The sequence below is a fragment of the Protopterus annectens genome, chromosome 5.part0, assembly GCF_019279795.1.
Source record: "Protopterus annectens isolate FY-2018-M chromosome 5.part0, PAN1.0, whole genome shotgun sequence".
In the NCBI taxonomy this organism is placed as follows: Eukaryota; Metazoa; Chordata; order Ceratodontiformes; family Protopteridae; genus Protopterus; species Protopterus annectens.
In genome coordinates, this window is record NC_056735.1 from 364,838,681 (window position 1) to 364,854,372 (window position 15,692).

The 15,692-nt window shown below is 40.8% G+C and overlaps 1 protein-coding gene across 1 annotated transcript in view; it reads left to right on the forward strand.

Moving 5' to 3' along the window:
• Window positions 1–15,692, forward strand: part of USP9X (ubiquitin specific peptidase 9 X-linked) — a 5,037,693-nt gene that overhangs the window by 4,987,548 nt on the left and 34,453 nt on the right. The gene's annotated exons all lie outside the window — the stretch shown is intronic.

Here is a 15,692-nt window from a genome sequence, read left to right on the forward strand (position 1 = left end):
CTTTGTACCTGAGGGGTAATTCTGGATTTCCTCTCTTGTATGATTGTCTTTTTGCTACCATTACAATCCAGTTTGGTTGTATTAGCCAGTATGCACATAAATAACTTGTAATCACAGTTTAATACTGAAATGAATATACAATATGTATTTCCCTTCTTTTGATACAAGATGGCTGCAGCTGTAATAAGAGTGTAGCATAGGGTTTGGAAAGGCTTAGCAAGTGACAGAAGGCTGGCAGTTGACCATCATTACAAATTACTACATGGTACTACATTAGGGTTACAACAACCATGGTGAGAAGTATCAGAAGTAGAACTGATGGGAACAGAGCAGAATAAGGCTATGACACTGTGGCCAGAAGTAGCTGAATGGGTGGGGCTAACTAAATGGGTGGAGCTCTATTACAGTAGGTCTGTGACTATTACCTGTGATGTAACAGATCCAGTCATTAATTTTCAGACTGCCACGGCATGTATATACACTCATTATAACCACTTTACCGACTGTGTGCATCTCATGTCCAGCTTCAGTCAACAAGGCCAACCTTAAGTGAAAAGGAGCCCTAGGCAAAGCCCTGCCCCCACTTTCCCTGTGCCCCTCCACTGTTCTGCATCGTTATAGCCACCAACTATTTAGATAGATTACTTGAACTTCTTTCTTGATTTTTCACATGTAGTCTTACTTTTTAGTCCCCTCCCCCCACCCCCACCACATGCTTTTTACACACCCTAAGTGGGCAAGAATCTACTGCAATAAGTTGTGATGATGCAGCTGAATTAATGAGGGGATTTGGGAGCTGCTAGGCACCCAGAAGTCATAGGGTTCTAAGTGTTCAACTTTTTGATTTAATGATGACCTGAAAAAAATCATGAGTAAGGGAAGAAGTTCGGTCTTTTTTTCTTTCAAGGAAAAATAAGTTGTGACTAAAGCTTAAAGTTCAAAGCTAACACAACAGTAGTTCTGCAATAAACTAAGAGTACAAATGCAAGGATATATAAATCATATCTGGGAATAGTTCCTGCCTTCCTGCCCCTCCAAAAGGAGGTGGGCTACATTCTGTGTACCCTTCTGGTGTTAGATTGGGACAAAAGTAAACATAGACATGGCTGGAGGCTTATATTATGTGGCTGAGGGTCTAAGAGGGAAAAAAAACAAAGCAAAAACCCACACAGAGACAGGAAGTACATCCAGACTCCACACAGCAGGAATGAGCCAAAAACTCAACCAAAGAGCAAGTTGCTAAATGGTAACACTACTTGATGCAGCATTCTGCCAATGTCCAGCTGTTATCACATACATTCTGCCTAGACTGCCACTTATGGAATACTACAGTGCTGCTGTTTGACTGTGATTGAAAGTGAAAGAAGTATGATCAACTTGCTACTTTGACACACTGCTAGCTGTCTCCCATATACATTGTTATTTTCAATGATCCCTATGCCACTTTCTTGAATGTGGACATCTTGGATATCTGATTGTCTTGAAATAGCCACTAGCTGGCTTCAAGTATGTGGACATTACCTCTGCAAAGCTGAAATAATGCGGAGAACCACACCTACAGACTCAAAAACATGTTTATTTCATCATGGTTTGGTGTCTCCTACATTTTAACACCATTCTGGGACTATTTACAGGTCTAAATATTTTTATATGTAATTTCTGATTGTTTAGTCTACCTCTAGGTATCCCACAACGCAGTGTTTGTAAAAAAAAAAATAAAAATTACATCACACAGGCCTCTCTCTTCCTAAAGCTCCTGTCACTGCATTGATTTTACCTGCATACTTTTTTTTTTTAATTCTCTTTATTGCAATTTTCAATAAAACAAATACATCAGTGAAAACCAAAGAAAATACAGAAAACAAAACAGATTGCAACACCATTAAACAAAATATCATACAGAACAATTACATAGAAACTGAAACTGTATACAAATTCTACATTGCCCCAGAACTTGTTATATAAGTTATTCACAGTATGGTATAGAAAGATGCTATCCAAAGAAAAAGGAGAAAAAGAAAAGGAGAAACTCATTTAAGTATATAATCAGATAGAATGCCCCAGAATTCCTTAATAATTGGCTTGTGCTTAATATTGTGAAACAGGTATTTGTGAGCCTTGAGGTGTTTAATAGCTATGTGTTTAAAGCCTTCCCAGGAGAGGGAGTGTCTATTTTTCCAATTTAGGGAAATGTAATATTTAATTAGCATGAAAATAGGAATCAATACCTTACATTTCCTTTCAGATAAACCCGGAGGTGGAATATGTAGAATGGTAAATTCCCATGAGAGGGTAGATTTTTCATAGCCAATTTTCTCAAGTATCACTGTCAAGGCACACCAGAGCTTATAGGAACACTTGCAACTCCAAAACGAATGAAGGATATCATCAGTTTGGTTCGAGCAGTAACGGCAATTAGGGGATTGATTAGGGTAGAGCTTACTTAGTACTTCAGGTGTAAAATGCGCATTGTTTAGAATCATCAGCTGACTATATTTCAGCCTGTTGAAGGGAATAGTTTTAGAGCTTCGTTTTATAGCCTGTGGTATTAAGCTTTGGTTTATAGCAGGGTTCTTTTTTAACCAGAATTTTGAGATAATGAACTCATTCTGATATCTGAGTGACATGATAACCTTGTATACATTTGAGGTAATCTTTTTTTCACTAAGCAGAAGTTTCTTTAGTTTTCTACATGCTGAAATATCCTCATCCGAGATCAGGGGGTGGTCTATGTACTTCCCTATCAAGTCTCTAACCTGTCGTAGAATGACCAGGTACTTCTTGGGCAAGTTCAAACTAATTCTTAGGTTAGAAATTGCTTGATGTCTGAAGGGGAAGAAATCAGAGATAGAGGTATTCAAAAGAAGGGGGTAATGTACCAAGCTTAACATGTGTCCATTCAATTTAAGGTTGGGCTTGAGATGAATCGGTTGTAGTGTTATGAAGGAGTGAGAGAGGCTCGAAGATTTGAACAGAGCCTGAAGGGATTTTATGCTATATAATAGGCTTTTTGTATGGTTCAATATGCCTATGTTTGCTTCATTTAGAAATGGAAGTGCTGCAGGGCTAAATTTTAATGATTTAATGTAATTGTTACCCAGAATCACCCAAGACGGGGCCCACCTATACTTATCTTTATGATAAGACGCAATCTTTAATACTCTACTGGCATTGATTATCTCATAGTAGGTTTTAAAGTCAGGTAGACCCAAACCTCCCTGCACCTTCGGATAGGTAAGCTTAGAGTATCTGATCCTGACTGATTTAGGGGCCCATACGAATTTAGAGATAGAAGATACAATCTTTTTAAAAAAATTGTTATGTAAAATACTGGTGCTTGAATGAAACAGATATAACAGTCTAGGAAGAATGTTCATCTTAATCACTGTGGTTCTGGCCAGGAAAGGGAGTTTAAGCCTAGACCATCTATTGATATCATTTTGAATATTTGACCAATACCTGACCACATTATCCTGAAAGTAGTTATGGTTACCTTGAGAGAATTGTATACCTAAATAGTGGAGCTGTTCCTTCGCTTTGAACTCTGATTTTAAAGTTATATTAGGTAACCTAGAGTGTATGTTTAGGGGGAATATTAGAGATTTTTCTCTATTAAGTTTGTAGTTAGCTAATTTAGAAAATATATTAATTGCAGATAATAATTTATTTGGGTCAGAGTCAGGGAGAGTGAAATAAATATTAAGGTCATCTGCGTATGCCGATAAGGGGATCTTTAAGTTATAGAAATTAGGTGGGTGAAGGAAAGTGGCTTGTTTAATAAACATAAACAATGGTTCCATATATAAATTAAATAAGAGAGGGGAAAGGGGACAGCCCTGTCTGACCCCATTCACCATATTGATTCTGTTAGATGAATGTTTATTAATATGTAGAGTGGTGTATGCAGTAGAGTAAAGGGTTTTTATTTTGTCTATAAATGAAATGGGAATGTTAAAGAAGGGTAAGGCGGCAAATAAAAATTTCATGCTCAAGCGGTCAAAAGCCTTAGATGCATCAACTGCTAGTGCGTACATGGGGTGTTTGGCTAAGTTAGAATGATGAATCATGGCTTCCAGCAGTAAAGTTTGATCATTAGTTTGTCTGCCCGGGATAAAGCCTGATTGCTCAGAAGAGACAATATGTGAGATAACAGTTTTCAGCCTGTTAGCTAGGACCATGGCCAGAATTTTCATATCCAAATTGATTAAAGATATGGGTCTATAATTCCCGGGGATTTTAGGGTCCGTATTATGTTTGAGAATGAAAATCGTTCTGGAAGCATTTAAGTGCAAATCTTTAAACCCATTGCAGATGATATAGTTAAACAATAAGTTCAATATTTTGGAGACTTTTGTGCTAAATGCTTTATAAAATTCAGCCGTAAACCCGTCTGGGCCAGGGGATTTGTTAGGTTTAAGGTTATTAATGGCTGAGATAATTTCTTGTGTATTTATCTCCTTTTCTAGGAGCTTATACTGTCCCTCTGTTAGTTTGGGAAAGGTTAGATTATTGAGAAAGGATTGTATTTCTGCATCCCCAACTATGTTATCTGTGCGCCCATAGGTTTGAATAAAAATGTTTTCAAAGATTTCAATAATGTCGTTAGGTTGCTGGAAGTCCTTCCCTTGATAATGTATTTCAGGTATAAATGTAGAGGCTTTAGTGAGGTTGATCACCCTGGCCAGAAATCTGGAGGGAGAATGTATCACGTCTGCATATAAGGCCAAAGATTTAATCTCATGGAAACTCAGGTTCTCTGCGTGTAGCGATATTAGATCTTTTTGTAGTTGAATCATACGTTCTTCTAACAGGGGTGTGTGTTTTACTTGGGACTCTATTTCTATTTTATGAAGCTGAAAGGTAAGATCCCGTTCTTTTTTGTAGCGAAGTTTCTTGTAGTATGCAGCTTTATTTATCAGAAGGCCCCTGATCATTGATTTAATCGCGGCCCATTCACAGTCTAACGGAGATTGAAAAGATTTCCTGGAATTAAGAAAATAATCCAGGTATTCGTCAATTTGAGACGTAATCTCCTCTCTCCCCAGGAGGTTGGGGTTCAGCTGCCAACAGATATCTATTCTATCTGCCGAGCCCCTGTTGAATCGGTGAATACCCATAGAGATCTTAGAATGGTCAGAGATAGATCTCGGGGATTGTTTATAGGAGATATTCATAGTGTAAAAGGCCTTGGAAATAAGAAAGAAGTCCATTCTGGACCAGCTTTTGGCACAACTAGAAAAAAAGGTGTAGTTGTACTTTTTCTGAGCAGGATCTAAAAATATGTTTGGCTCAAATAGATTAAACTCTTCTTTCAGTTCAGTTATGTCTTTATGTACTGAGAGGTTAGCTCTAGCCCTGGGATTTGATCTATCTGATTTGGGGTCCTGCACTGAATTCCAACCCCCCCCCCCCCCCCCCCACGATATAGTAGTGATTAGGAAATAAGGTGAGGAAGTTATATAGTTTCGTAAAGAAACTCTGCTGGGAGGTGCAAGGAGCATATATGTTGAGAAGTAGGATAGGTTTATCCAATACGGGATGCTTTGTAGTAAAATAACACCACCTACCCTCATAATCTGATCCCACCTCTCCTATACCTGACCCAAAGTTATTTTTGATGACAATAGCCACCCCAGCTCTATTCGTAGTGCCTTCTGAGGCTATGATCTTTTTGATCCAGGGCCTTAATTTTTCTTGTTCCCATTGATGATTCAACAGATGTGTCTATTAGCAGTAGATTTCAAGATCAGGTGCATAAGCAATTTTTTTTTTTAGGTGATTGTAACCCCTTAATGTTCCAGGATTCTAAGTTCCACATCTTCTAATTAAGTTAAGTATATTTAAGAAGTCCAGAATGTAATGGGGAGTTTGAACAGCATTGTATAATAACGTGAGATTATATTGTAAACATGGGGCAAGTAGAAAACTTCCTTCCCGCTTAATCCCGGTGCCTGTCCACCTCCCCCTAAGCCCGGAAGGGTCTGGGAAGTTAAGTTAAGATGAGATGATCTTGAGATCACCCGATGGGTGAAAAACCTTGTTCCCAGAGAGTACAACCTAACGCTCCATAAAACAAAATGCATAGCTAACTCATGCAGTGCATACACAGACCCAAAACTCTGCCACGAAAAGAAAGTAGAAACATGCAGAATTAAACAGACAGATAATTATTTACATAATAGCGCCTGAGCTTAATTAACCTTGTAAAATAAGCCAGAGCCTTCACCTATATTAAGTGTAACTAGAAGGAGTTATTTGAGTTGTATTAGTTACCAATAAGATGTTGTTGATCATCAATAAACATATAGAATGTTCCTGTGTTTAATGCAGAATTGCTAAAAATGTTAACAAAACGATCATTCGTACTTTCTAGATCCAGAGAATGAGGGTCACAAAGAATGTGAGACACAACCCGAAGAGGGACCCTCAAAGTTTCCCCCCGATATCTATCCCCCCACTTCCCCCACCTTCCCCAACCAGAGAATTACTAATTGACCCCCACGAGTTCCCTATCATTTAATTAATCAGTTGCGTTAATGCCTTTGCCACATTTGGCTGTTCTTGAGTACTGTTGCCAGATTCCTCAATAAACAAGTGCAGCCATCTTCTGCATTAATGAGCAACATAAATGAGCATTGCTGTTAATTATATGTAACCTTCTGATATGTGTATGGTGAATTATGAAGCCTGATGTCCTTCAAGGATGCATCTGCAGTCCTTACAAATGGGTTGTCCTGTCATCAGGCAGCCCTTCGGTCGGCCGGATTCCAAAGTCTGGGTCTGGCTTCGGCTGGTGTCGCACTTCACCCGACGTCATAGCCGCAGTTCTTCGGGTATAAAGGCATCAGCCGACGCCATTTTCCTCAGTCTTTCTTGCTGTGTGGCGCCCGAAGCAGAAGCTGTTCGCAAGTGCCGGTCGGTCAGATCCAGAGATTACTACTACCGAATACTACTTCGAAGACTTCTAAAAAGCTAAGTAACCCGTTGGGGACTCTTTCTTGCCTCAGCCGATGTCAGAAATAGTGAATAACTGTTTAACTTGTGGGAAACAAATACCTCATAAAGATTTCCACTCTTACTGCTTACCTTGTTTAGGCCCAGACCACGACGTAGCAGCTTGTCTAGCCTGTGCTTCTTTTAACCGACGGACACTTAGACGTCGGTCGGAGTTTGCTGAGCAGTTTTTCGGCTCTGATTTTGCGTATATTATGCTGTCGGATCCTCCGACTATACAAATTGCCAAAAAACGCAAAGAAAAGGACCGACACTCATGATCCGGTTTCGGCCGAAACCGCGGTTAAGCAAACCGCGAGTGTCTCGGTTTCGGCCGAAACCGAGCAAGCGGTCCTTGCTCCAGCCGAATCCATGCCTTCTACCGAGGCCTCTTCTAACCTGGTAGAATCGGCCTCTGAAATCCAACCTGCTGTTGTGGTTTCTCAGGAATTATCGGACACTATTCCCTTGGATGTATCAACCCCTGCACGTGGAGCTGCTAGGCCTCCTGCAGCCATGTCCATTAAGGCTTTTGCCAGGGCTAAAGCAGCCAAAACTACTAAGTCTGTGCCTGTTAAGCCCCCCTCTCTCAGGCCCAGCTCCAGTTCCCAAATGCTTTCTCTGGCAGAGGATCTCATCTCTTTAATAAGGGGATCCCAACCTCATCCAGACAGGGCCTCTCATCCACCTCCAGAGAAGAGACCTAGAGCAGAGCCCCCTGAGCCAGTGTCCACGGATGATTCCTCTGATGATTCGGACAATACAGACCCTCCAGAGGCTCCTTATTCTCCTTACGAAACTCTGATGCTGAAGAGTCGATTCCTTCTGCCTCTCCACCTGAGGAATTTTCCTTTGGGGAAACCTTACATGCCATGAGGGAACAATTTCAGTGGCAGGGCCAAGATTTCTCAGACTCCAGGAAAAGGCTTAGGACCTTTTTGCATTTACCACAACATAGGCCTTTAGCTATACCTCCAGTTCTTTCTGTTGTAGGTGATGCATTTAATGATGCTTGTACTGCTCCTGATTCTTTACCTCCAGCCCCTGCTAAGCCCGATAGCTTCTACAGGGTCCCGGACACTCATCACCATTTATACAAGGCTCCTTTTGCGGATCCCGAGACTATCTCCCAGGGGCCTAAGGCAGTAGCAGCTACCTCTGTTAAAAATCCCCTCCCCTCTGAAAGGGAATCCAGGTCCTTAGAGAGATGGGGTAAAAAAGTATATACCTCTGCTACTCTGTCAGCTAGGGCCTTGAACTGTCAGTTTCATATGATCCAATATCAGGAGTTTATGCTTGATCAGTTAACTAAGAAACTGTCCTCTGATGAATCTTTAGATAAGAAATATGTTCTGGAAATGGTGCATAACATTCAGCAGGTTAGTAACCATTCTTTAAAATGCGGCTATGATGCACTGGAGGCTTCCTTTAGATCAGCCATGACTGGCACAGTTATCAGAAGGCATGCATGGTTGAAAGAACAGGCCTTGCGGATCATGTCAAATCAAAACTATTAGATGCTCCCATGGATAAGGTCAATTTATTTGGTTCTCCTGCTCAGCAGGTACTGAAGAAAATGGAAGAGAAGGCAAAATCTGTACAAACAGTGAAAGATTTCTTACAGGTCCAACCTCCAAGGTTTAGCAGGAACTGGCCCTCCAAAAATTGGTCCTTTCCAGACTCCTCTAAAGCACAGAGAGGCAGGAATAGGCGTTCAAGAGGCAGAAATCAATCCAGGGGTGCCTACAGGGGACGCCAGTGGCAGGGCAACAACCAGCGAGGCACAGACGCAGCCACTACCACTGCAACAGGGCAATCACAGTGACTTGGCTCTGGCACCGCCTACCAGGGAACAGATAGCAGCACCCTTAGGCGGAAAGCTAGCCTTATTTTCAAAGAACTGGCACTGCATCACAAGGGACAAGTGGATTTTGCAAACTATAGACCAAGGTTACAGGTTTCATTTCCATACTCTACCAGGAAAAGAGGAATGCCAAACCTACCACCAAATCAAAAGACAGAAGCTCTAAAACAAATAGCTCAATTAGTAAGAATGAGAGCTGTGGAAAAGGTACCATCTATGGAACAAGGAAAGGGATTTTACTCCAGACTCTTCCTGGTACCAAGAAAAGAGAAAAAATGGAGGCCTATTCTCGACCTGTCCGCTTTAAACACATTCCTCATTGTTCCAAAATTCAAAATGCTGACCCTACAGCAGCTTCTTCCCATGCTGGGCAAGGAGTCTTGGCTGGTAACTCTAGATCTCAAGGAGGCATACCTGCACGTCCCCATACGACCAAATTGCAGAAGATACCTCAGATTTCTTGCAGGATCAGAGCATTATCAATTCTCAGCATTGCCCTTTGGCTTATCTACTGCCCAGAGTGTTCACGAAATGCCTGGCATCAGTAATCGCTCATTGCAGACTTCAGGGAATCCAGATTTATCCCTACCTGGACGACTGCCTGATACAAGCGGACAACAAAAACAAGCTAACAGAAGACTTACAAAGAGTCATTTACTTGCTGCAAGCCCTGGGATATACAGTCAATATAAAAAAGTCAAGGCTGATACCATCCCAAAGAATAACCTTTTTAGGTGCAGAGCTGGACACATCAAAGCAGATGGCATTCCTAACTGTAGAAAAACAAGAACAACTTCCTCTCTACTTCTTGGCATTAACAAAACAGAACCATCTAACAGCAAGAAAAGTACTGCAAGCCCTGGGCTTCATGGCATCCTGCATAATCCTGGTCCCTCATGCCAGACTGCATATGAGAAAGCTACAGTGGTACCTGAAGAATTTATGGTCTCAACACAGACACAGCCTAGAAACCAAAATTCCACTAATACCATGCCTGAAGCAAGAGTTCCTATGGTGGGCTCAGGCCTGTCAATCAAACACAGGTTTGCCCTTCTACAGCATTCAACCAAGCCAAACCATCACAACCGACGCCTCAGACCTTGGTTGGGGCCCACATGCTGGACAAGTGCATACAAGGCCTATGGACTCAAGATCAGCTGCACCTACACATAAATCTAAAGGAAATGCTGGCAGTAAAATTGGCAATCCAGACATTCAGACCATTCCTCCAAGAAGGGCAGTTGATAAGGACAGACAACACCACAGTTATGTGGTACATCAACAAACAGGGAGGCACACATTCATACCCTCTATGCCGGATGGCACTGGACCTATGGAATGTGGCTCTGAGCTACAACATTCAGTTACAAGCAATTTTTGTACCGGGAAAAGAAAACATTCTAGCAGACATATTAAGCAGAACTACCACGGATGCCCACGAATGGATGCTACACCCGGACATCTTCAAAGCCATCACAAAAAAATGGGGACTACCACAAATAGACTTATTTGCATCCCCACTCAATCACCAGCTCAAGAAATTCTGCACAAGGACGTACCACCCACTTGCTTGGAAGGTGGACTCCCTATCTTTCAGTTGGAAAAACCTGACAGCATATGCATTCCCACCACTTCCTTTGATGCACAAGGTGCTATTGAAGATCAAAGAGGAACATCCAAGGATCATTCTGATAGCTCCAGACTGGCCAAGACAACATTGGTACCCATTACTGAGGAGCATGTCTCGGGAACAAATGTGGACACTACCCCTGATCCCATTGCTGTTAACACAGAACAGCTACAACATCCTGCATCCAAACCTGAAAACTCTGCAGCTGACTGCCTGGAACATTACATAAGAGCAACTAACCCAAATTTATCCCAAAGGGTTAAAGACATTATCCTTGAGGCTTGCAGACCTTCAACAAGAAAGAATTATGCAGCAAAATGGAAAATATATCACATTTGGAGCACTGCAAAGGGAAAAGATGTGTCACTGGTAAACATAGCCAACATCCTGGAGTACTTGGCAGAGCTCTTCCATACAGGCCTGTCCTACTCCTCCATCAAGATACACGCATCAGCTATTTCGGCAGAATACAGCTTGGATCCCCCTGTCTTCTCACATCCTCTGCTCAGGCAGTTTCTGAGAGGAATTAAAAATGTAAAACCTCCTAGGAAACCACCATTGCCAGCATGGGACTTGAACTTTGTGCTAGAAAAATTGACACTTCCTCCTTTCGAACCAGCAGCAACAGCAGAATTACAATACTTATCCTGGAAGACTGCTTTCCTGCTGGCAATTACCTCAGCAAGAAGGGTTTCTGAACTACAGGCATTAATGGCAGTGCAACCCTTCCTGATCTTCCATCAAGACCGAGTGTCCATGAGAACAAATCCTACATTTATGCCTAAGGTGGTATCCAGAGTGTCTTTAAACCAGGCTATCCACCTACCTACATTTTTCCCCAACCCGCAGAACAGGGGAGAAAGACTGTTGCATACCTTGGATGTGCATAGACATTTACGCTACTACCTGGACAGGACCAAGTGCAATAGAAAAACTGACCAGCTTCTGGTAGCATATGCAACAGGAAGGGAAGGAAAAGCAATTTCAAAACAGACAATCTCCAAATGGATAGGAAATTGCATTAGATTTTGTTACTCCTTCCATGGAAAGAAAACTCCAGAGAACATCAGGCCTCACTCCACAAGGGCTACAGCCACTACTACAGCTTTCTTACGAGGAGTGGCTACCAAGGACATTATAGAGGCTGCTACTTGGACCTCCGTGCATACATTTGCCAAGCATTGTAATTTACCTTTATACTCTAGATCCCGAGCAGGTTTTGCCACTGCTGTTTTGCAAGGGATCCTAACTACACCATAATCTCTCTTCATTCCTCCTCCCCTAGTTTGGCTATGGTATTCTACCCATTTGTAAGGACTGCAGACGCATCCTTGAAGGACATAGTACAGTTTTGTACCTACCATAAATGTAGATGTCCGATAGGAATGCATCTGCAGTCAGGATTACCCGCCTTCCCTCTGTGGTACTCCTAGGGTATTTGCCATCTTTCAGCTAGCTTGGGGGGGATCTATTATGGTGTATTTGTTTGTATATATGTACATACATGCTTATTTTATGTGTTTGCTCTCTACTATTTGGGAACATTGGCATTTATCCAAATTTAGCCATCCAAGAGGGCACCTGGCATCTGGGGCAAGAAACACTGAGGAAAATGGCGTCGGCTGATGCCTTTATACCCGAAGAACTGCGGCTATGACGTCGGGTGAAGTGCGACACCAGCCGAAGCCAGACCCAGACTTTGGAATCCGGCCGACCGAAGGGCTGCCTGACGACAGGACAACCCATTTGTAAGGACTGCAGATGCATTCCTATCGGACATCTACATTTATGGTAGGTACAAAACTGTACTTTCTGGGCAATGAATAACCCTGTTAATTTATGTGTGTTATTACCATAGACACTATTCACTTTTTGCATGTAATGAGGACAGCAGACCTAATTGTACCCAGCGTGTTGAAACATACCTGCATACTTAAAACTAACTGAAAGCAGTGTAACATTTCATGTCGTTCAATGACTACTTAAAACACAAACATTGCAAATGCCACAGAACAGACTTTCATAAGTGCTTTTTACTGCTGCTGCTTTTTAGAATGGCTAAATTGCTGTCTTTTATGAAGCCTGAATTGTACTACTTTGACTCATCTCCCATACCCCTTCACACCTAACTTCCCTAGCTGTCAAAGTGCTAAGGGTAATTTGAGCTGTTACCTGCTATGATTGACAGCTCACAGCAGGAGACTTGACTCGTACTGTTTTCTTGTTCTAGCCTTTACGTTCTGTATGAGTAGGGGAAGGACCAAGGGGCTGTGACATCACAGCATGGATTGGTTTTTAGGACTGTCATGGTGATGTCAGTTTGGGGAGGGAATTGGCCAGAAAACTACCTGTATTCATTGGCCTTGATGACGTCAGTGAATTGGAGATTTCAGCAAGCTTCTCCAGGGTGGGATCAGGGTTGCCAGACGTCGCTGTTTGAGCGGGACTGTCCCAAGATCCGCAGACCAATCCTGAGTCCTGCACTACCTCTTAAAATCCCAGTGAAAACAGCCCACTATTCCGCATTGAACAGAAGAGGCTCTGCTTTGTGATTTTTGATTGGCTTGTATACTGGCATATGAGCCAATCTTAAATAGTAAAGTGGAGCCACTTCTATTCAGTGTGAAACAGTGGGCTGTTACACATTGAACAGAAGAGGCTCTGCTGTGCGATTTTTGTTTGGCTTGGATGCCGGCATATGAACCAGTCAAAAATCGCAAAGCGAAGCCACTTCTGTTTAATGCGGAACAGCAGGCAATTACGCATGAAAGACCTTTTTGTTTTAGTCTTTGCTTAGCTTGAAGGACCCCCCCCCCCCTTCCATAAATCTGGCAACCCTGGGCGGGATAAAACCTTTTTGAAAGTGAAACTACCACAGTACATAAGGTACAGTTCTAGCAGAAAGAAACAGTTGATATAAAATATTTTAAATGATGTATTGTTGTTGATTCATAACAGGGAGAGTAAATAGGGAGAAAAGGACAGAGAAGTTGAGTATTTAATAGAATCCCATTGTTGTCCTTTAACTTGAATGAATAACATCAGTCAGTGACCTTCGTCTGCAGACAACCCCAGTAACCTAAAGCCAACTTAATTTACGGTATATGTCAGCTACCAGAATGTGATAAAATAAAAGCAACTACTATTAAGAAATAATTTATTTTAACCCCCTACACACCAATGCACAACACAGATGTGATAATCGGTTTCAGCATTTCTAGGACTGTGATTTTATACTCTGGTATTTGGCTACATCAAATGAATGAATAAATACTTAAAATCTGCCACATAGGATTTTGTCTTCACACCTCACTGAAAATGTGCAACCACCCCTTATGTCTCTTCCTTTTTATATCAAGAATCACAGAGAAAGCTAAAAATAATAGTGGACAAAGGACCAAAATAGTAAGGCCTTTCTGAATCTAATTATGGAGGCTGCCAAAAAAGCAATTACTAGAAAATGGAAATGAAAGTCTAAATCAACTGTACTAGTAGTAGTGAATAAAGTAACACAAATATAACAACTGGAATTTGGATCTTTAAAAAAAGGTAGGAGCAAATTACATAGGAAGAAATGTAAATTGTGGGAACAATACACAATAGAGGAGGAATGAGGTTTAAAAAAAGGCAGAACTTGAATGAGCTATGTAATGTCCGACAGTAATTGGGTTGATAAGTGATGTAATGTTTGCAACTATGATTATGTCAGTATAGTTTGTGATGTAAAATGCAGCTGGGATTATGTCGATGCAGTTTGTTTTCATTTAAGTAAATGTATGATTGCCTGTGTCATAAGTGATGATGAAGTTTTTTGTTTTAAAAAAAAAAAAAAAACAGGAAAGGCTATTGCCTTTATATACTTACAAATTTGCTAGAGTCACAGGCTTTGTATTTGTGTTTTTATTATTTTTGAAGGCCATTAATTCTGCATTCCCCATTTATTTGCCAGAAAAAAAACAAACTTTGAGGAAAATACCAAAATATGACACACAACATTAGAAATATTCTGCAAATTCAGGGACAGTTTAGAACACAGATATAACTGTCAGTTACAGACACGTGAATAACTATATATCAGATGTTTGGATCCATCGAATGAATGAGTAAATGCAGAAGTAACTGTCACACAGGAATTTGTCTCTGATCACTGCTATCAGAATGCAGTGCACTAACAACACCTTATTTGTCTTGGCGTCTTATCTCAGGACTCCAAGAGAAGGCTAAAAAAAATGATGAGGCCAAAATCAGGAACAGCTGTTGCTTTTATATACAATGATAAATTTGCTAGGATAACAGGTTTTGCGTTGGAGTACTTTTTGTAGGCGGAGTCAAATTCAAAAGTTTTCAATTATGACCGATAACAGTCCTCGCTGATTTGCCAATTACACATTTTTTTAAACCGATAAAAGTATGATGCAAGATCAGGGGCATTTGAGAGACTATATGACAGAATTGTTAAAATAACTGGTTTAGCATTAGCATGTTTTTTTTTTTTTTTTTTTGACTGATATGAAGTCTGACCCTCAAATATTTGCCATTATTCAGTGATTTCAGTCATCAATGATTTACCAGGAAAACTACGAATTTGATGAAAAACAGATTAAAATACAAGTTTAAAATCTGGACATTCTGCAAAATTCTGTACAGTTGAGGTATGTAGCAATCACCATTGATTTGCCAGACCAAACATTTTACAAAGGAAAAATTTAAAAAAAAATTGTGATGCAAATTCAGGAGCAGATGAGAGTTTATATCCTCCCATACATACATACATATATTAAAAAGACCAAAATATGATGCAGATAGGGGGACAATTGAGAGCTTACATGCCTCATACATATATAACATTCACAGAGACTCACACCCCAACCTACTTTCATTCTTCATGCTGGTAACAAAAAAAAAATATATGCATCTCTCTCTCTCTCTCTCTGTGTTTGTTTGTGTCTTTCGGCTTTTCCCGGTTAGGGGTCGCCACAGTGGAACTCCAGTCCGCTAATGATTTATATATATATATATATATATATATATATATATATATATATATATATATATATATATATATATATATAAATAATACTTTCAATGAAACTTTGTTCCCATGCTTGTACTTCCTGTCTCACGTTACATACTTTCTTCTTCCTGTCTAAGACTGTGTTGGTCACCTGCGGCAGCCTGAACCAATAGGAAGGGCTCCCCCACTGC